Here is a 6,000-nt window from a genome sequence, read left to right on the forward strand (position 1 = left end):
ACAGAAGGAAGTACTAGCGTCGAGAAAGCAGCAGCGTACGTCGACGATGGCAGCAGCAGGGGACGATTCGGGGACGTCACAGCTGACTAGCGCGAGAGGGAATGAGTTGGCAACGCGCTCCGCTCCTGATCTATACACGGTCCCTCGAACATTCGACGCAGAAAGGTCCTTAGTGAGCTAGGGCGAGACTGACTAGGCAACGTCATTGTCTCTCTTATCTTTTACACTAGGGGTATGAATAAATACCAATCTTATAGATGTACGGAGACTCCTTCCTTGGGGGTCAGGCACGTGGTACTACTCACCACTTTAAAAGCGCATTGCTCCCATGCAACCTTAAATAAATTAACACAAAGCTAAACCAAATATCGACAAAGAGTAAACTGCGGGGTCGTCTGTATTATAAATAGCCCTCAGTCCTATCGAGCACAAAACAAGACGCTAGACTCGCGCCCCTTGGGTTCGCGACTTGCGGCGTCCAGACGACCGTGTTCCGTCTGGAGTCACCTCGTAGTTCAGGTCTCCGAGGCGACGGAGCACACTGTATGGTCGAAGATTCACTCCAAGAGCTTCACGCTAAGGTCGGGACGTCGTATAGGTGTTTACGCTCCCACTCTGTCTCTCGGTTGAAAATGAATGTCACGTCTGCAACGGTTATACCGGCTCGAGTCGACACGTTGTTGTCCTTAAAGCGATTGCCCGGTCGAAACCGGAAGTGCTTAAGTTTTTGCGCTCGTTACGTCGAGGGAGCCTTCATGTACAAAAAGTCATTTTTATTTTTATATATGATCTCCCCTTATTAATCAAACTTTCATGCGCGTATGTACGAAGCTGCACCCCGAATTTCGCCAGTGTCAACGGCTGACATCCGTAGCTGCTGCGCGACGTCAGAAAACGCAAAGGTTTTTTCGGATGGTCGGGATAACAAGCGTCGGTCGATGGATGTCTTGTATTTTGTTTCGGATTATATGGTCTCCTAGTCTGTACCCTGCTGAAATACGGCTCTTTTAATGCAATTCCCAAGCGTTTGCAAAAAAAGTCACGCCTTTTAGCAGGATATTACTCGAAAACAGCCATAAGCTTCTAGCAAACTGCGACGGCCGCCGGTCGAACTAGAAGCGCTTGCAAAGCAAAGGATCCAGATTTCGCCTCTGAAGCGGACACTAGGTACACGAAGCGGCATCCGGGTACGCATTTCTGCTGATTCATTGGATCGGTGATGAGGCTGCGGGACGTTCCCTCAGAGGCGATGTCCACGGGTCAAAGGCAAACGGCGAATCGTTCAAATGAATGTCGTCACTTGACTTGGGCGAGCTTGGTTAATCGTAGCCACGCTCTATTTCACATGCGGGTCAAACAGAATTTGACTGCACGCGTGCTAAATACAACTTCTGGTATCGTTTCCAGGTGGCATGTCTGTTGGTTTGGGTTTCGCTAGATGATCAAATTGATTGATCTGATTTGGGCGAGGAGTGGATGGACGAAGTTTAATATCGTTGGCACAGCATCACACCTCAGCTTACGAGCCTTCTGCCCGCTTAGAGCTCGGCTCGTAGCTCTGTCCAGTGAGATGATTGCTACATAAGCGGGATCTCAATCTTGACGGGAACCCAGTCCCTACGCACGGCGACGGTCCATTTTGCTCCTCAGTGCACGTCTCGCGGAAAAGTGCGCAACGTCATGTCTCGGGTCGCATGTAGTGCCGGTGGTTGTGGCACCCAACCACGCAACAAAAACCTCACCCAACCACGAAACAAGTCCAGCATAACAACGAAAGTAACGCACGCTGAGGCGTTCACTCGCAGGTAAACGACGAGACAGAAATGCTTGCTTTGTGTTGTGTGACGTCAGAGCTTCAATGTTGCCACCGAAAGCAGCGTTAACGCTAGAGTGTGATTGGAGCAATATAAATTCAGTTACTCATGCAGGGGGGCATTTAAAATTCAGATATTGCATGTACGATGGGTCTCGAGGCAATAACAATGATATTCAATCGTTTTCTCGAATACAAAACGTGACCGGACAATCCATTTAAGTTCACTGACAGGTTCCGATGTGAAGCTCCGAAGGCGGTGTCCTCTTGTGCAGTAATGAAGAGGAGTCTTCTGAGATGGAGGCGATCGCGGAAGGGTCTGGAAGTTCCTGTACGTGGCCCACAGTTGTCTCCTTTGTCAGGTACTGTGGTTCTTTTCGGAAGTTCGTCACAAGATATAATGCGCATGTCCTTGAGCTCCGTTACACCCTAGGAACTCCGATACCTCTTCCCATGAGCAGTTGAGCGTTCCTTTTGAACAGAACTCCACCGCAGATAGTTGTTGCGATTCCGAGCGGCAAAAAGACAGCGGTGGCAGGTTCACAAGGTCCGCAACAAGTCTAACCGCGACTGACGTCGCATCGCGATCTTACCACGTACGAATGGATTCTCGCACAGTCAACCTGTTCGCTCCAGTGTCGATGACGGCGCCGTATTCACGTAGTTCATTCTAAGAATGACGTCTTTTCAACAGTCCTTGATGACGACGATCTTCACTGGACATGTCTGCCAGTGGATGTCCACGCGTGGAGTGCACCCTCCCACCGGATTGATGTGATGGCCGCCGGCGGTTCCTGTTTGCGGGCCATCACACGGCGTCACCACTTTCCGAGGGTGGCAAGAGAGCTTACCAATCAAAACAGAATTGTCTGCTTCGGTGTCGATAAGTGCCGTCGCGTCATGGCCGTCGATGGTAACGTCAAGGTTATTCGTCGCAGGAGCGTCGTTCCGATCCGTTGCGTCGTTAGTTAGTGCGGGAGCCCTTTCTCGTTTGTAGAGGATATTCGTGTCGTTCGTCCTCGGTAATAGCACTTCCCGGTATCGCCGTACTTGGTTTTTTGGGCGAGGCAAAGGAGAAGGTTTTTCCGGCGGGACCTACGAAGAGTGAATGCAGGGCGTCAAGGTGAAGGCAAGCGTTATCCTCGGTGAGGAGACAGCCGATGTCCAGTGGCGAAGGTAGTCTTCAATATCCCGTAGTCACTCCCCAAGGCGTGGTCGAGGGTCGTTTGGCGCAAACCCTCGCAGGTTAGCTGGCGGTACGGGAATCGTCGGTAAGTGTTGTCCGCTTACCCGCAGTGATCACAGCGGGCGTCGGTCGGCCGTCCTCCACAATGATAGCCTTCCTGGGTGCTGGTTGTTCCGGGCGGAAGGAGTGTAGCCGTTCTTCGCGATGTCTCCAGTACTGCGGTGTTGGATGCTCATGACGTGGAGGTGCCCCACATAGACGAGCGGGCGGCGGTTATCGGCGGGCCATTGTGGCGTAGGACAGCATCAGTTCTTCGGGGGCTGGCACGTCGACGGATCTTTCAGGCTGCAAGGCCAGCTGGACCTTGTCGCGTACGATTTCAGCGGCTGAAAAGGAGGCCGCTGGCGCTCAGCAGCAGGGAGCAGCTTCCAGAGCTCTTCTCGGACGACGTACGGAATGATCTCGCGTATGTCCGATGTAGTGGAGCCTAAGTAGCAGCTTGACGACGAAAATGCAGCGCCGTCAGGTAGTCGCCACTAGTGGGAGACTCGTGATTGGACAGCACGTTCCATGTTTGTGACCTCTGTCACAAACTGTTCGACGGTTGCCGGTGAACTGCGCACAAAACCTCAAAAATATGTTTTTTTTTTTTTTTTTTTTACTCTTTGCATGAGGATTTTCAGCTTCTTCGCTTCAGGAGCTTGGGGATCCGCTCGCTTGTTGAGCCGAAGAAAATCATCGATGAAACTGACGACGCTCCTGTAGGGGCCTTAAACCCTTGCCTGAAGTAGTTCCTTAGAGCGTTCTCGTCGCTACTGGGTCGCAAACACTTGATGGAGTTCCACCTTGCGTAGTTCCCTTGTACTGCAGCGTCCAGTCATTGACGTTTTGATAAGCGCTGTGGGAGGGCGTTGGCGTACCAGGTGCGACGGGCAGGAACACCACGTGGGTGCAGAAACAGGGCTTTCGGTCGGCTTTCGGCCGGGCGAACATCTCCAGGTTCGGCGAATTCTTCCTTGGTTGTTTCACTAATGGACCAAACTACGGCGGCTGGCCTTAACTACGGCGGCCTGCTCGGGCTTCGTCTGGCTTCAGAAAAGAAAGTTCTCGGGGGCTAGAAACTAATTGTGCGCGGCCGCTGCTCGAGGGCTTACGTATAAGGGACATAAAAGTTACTCGCACCTCCATGAGAAACGTCAGGGATGAAAGCGAAGGGACGATAAATAATAAATTGAAAATAACAGTAAGTTGGGCAGACTTCGCCGGAAAAAAACTAGCGTCGAGGAAGCAGCAGAGAACGTCGACGGCCGCAGCAGCGAGCGATGATGCATCGCCGTGACTGCTGGCTTGCGCGTGAGTGAATAAGTCGGCAGTACCGCGCTCGGCTCCTTATTTACTCACTATACTCGGTCTTTCGAGCATTCCACCCAGAAATTTGGGGGCGGAGCTAGGGTGAGACTGGCTTCGTTATCTTTTTCGCTACAAACACGAATCCGAATCTTCTAGACGTACGGAGAAACGTTTGGTTTCTTGTCGGTCATGCACGCGGAATTATGGGCGACGATAAGTTTTGTGGGCGCTACACCGCGGCTGCTTTGCTGTGACCAAGAGACTAGTATGCGAGCAGACGACGCGTGATGCAATCGCACAAAGTTGGTCTGTTAGTTTGCACTTATGCCGAGTAATAACAACTGATTTATTAAATAAACGTGTACGAGGTTTTTGGGTGTGATCTTTCTAATGAATAACTGTCTTGAAGCTGCTTTCTATATTAAAAAAACACATAAACATGTTTAAAAACAAGTCTGGAGTTTCACATATCCTGCAGAAGAGTGTTTTCAGTAACCAGAGTGAAGGACGTGCATTCATCTTATAGCTGTGCACACGCGCACGGTGGGGATGCATTGTGCCACAAATTTGTTTTCGCTACAACGATCTTGCCAATACCGACGCTTCTATAGCAGGCCGATTTGACCTTTGCTGGCGAGCATTTTCCTAACACCGTGGGGATCAAATCTAGGTTATTGTTATTCATGCGTAGTGCAGCTTAGCTCCTTCCGCATCGAATATATGGCAAAAATTTTCTCACATCGCAACTTCTGCTCAAATGAAAAGCAGAGCATTTGTTAAGTTCTTCAATTGTCGGCCACGGTCAGACAAACCTAAGTGATTGATTAAATTGTTTTATGATATTCTTTTTTTAATAACCAGCTCATTTTACTGGGATGGAGAAAAGGACAACTTAATCCCACTGACTCCAGAGATCAGCAAAAATATGTCTGTTAGCGCGACTACGCGTGCCACGTTTTCAAGCTTTGGTAAACTGTTTCACTACAAATATCACTTTACCCAAGAAACTCAGTCTGTCAGACTGTGCTTGCTTCTCTCATTCCTTCGCTCTATCTCTCTCTCCCTTTCTTTCTGGCGGTATGTTTGCCGGTGCGCACACGTATATTTTTCTGTTTGTTTCCTTTTTGGGGGTTTTAATTTGTTTGCTTATGTTACCGTGTAACTAACGAATGAATTGGACTGTGGAGACGAAGCTCAAACCTACAATTTGCTCAGATGGACGCCATGTTTTGTTCTTCGATTCAGCATCGAGTACATTTTTAGTGGTTCTTTTGAAGACATGCGCAATAAATACACATAAAAAGCATTAAGCAAGAAGCAAGTCGTAAAGAATGTAGCTTTGTGATTACATTAGCCGGAGACATTTGATTTAAATAACTATAAGAAAAGGGATGCTCTTCCAATCTCAAATTAAATCATGCATAAAAGCACGATTCAAATCGTCTTGGTTTTTATTCATTCTCTAACCAGCTTCGCAAGGTACTGCGTTGAAATAGTAATAAACCCAACTTCATCACTACGACGCAAGTGCGACGCACGCTGAGTGTTTAAGCCGTCTTTAATTTACATCATTTTAACTGGGATAAACCTATATGTATGAAAGTAACTATGAAAATCGTCTGGCGTGCGTTTCATGCACCATTTGACAACC

This window comes from Ixodes scapularis, unplaced genomic scaffold (genome assembly GCF_016920785.2).
Source record: "Ixodes scapularis isolate PalLabHiFi unplaced genomic scaffold, ASM1692078v2 ptg001264l_1___fragment_5__unscaffolded, whole genome shotgun sequence".
In the NCBI taxonomy this organism is placed as follows: Eukaryota; Metazoa; Arthropoda; class Arachnida; order Ixodida; family Ixodidae; genus Ixodes; species Ixodes scapularis.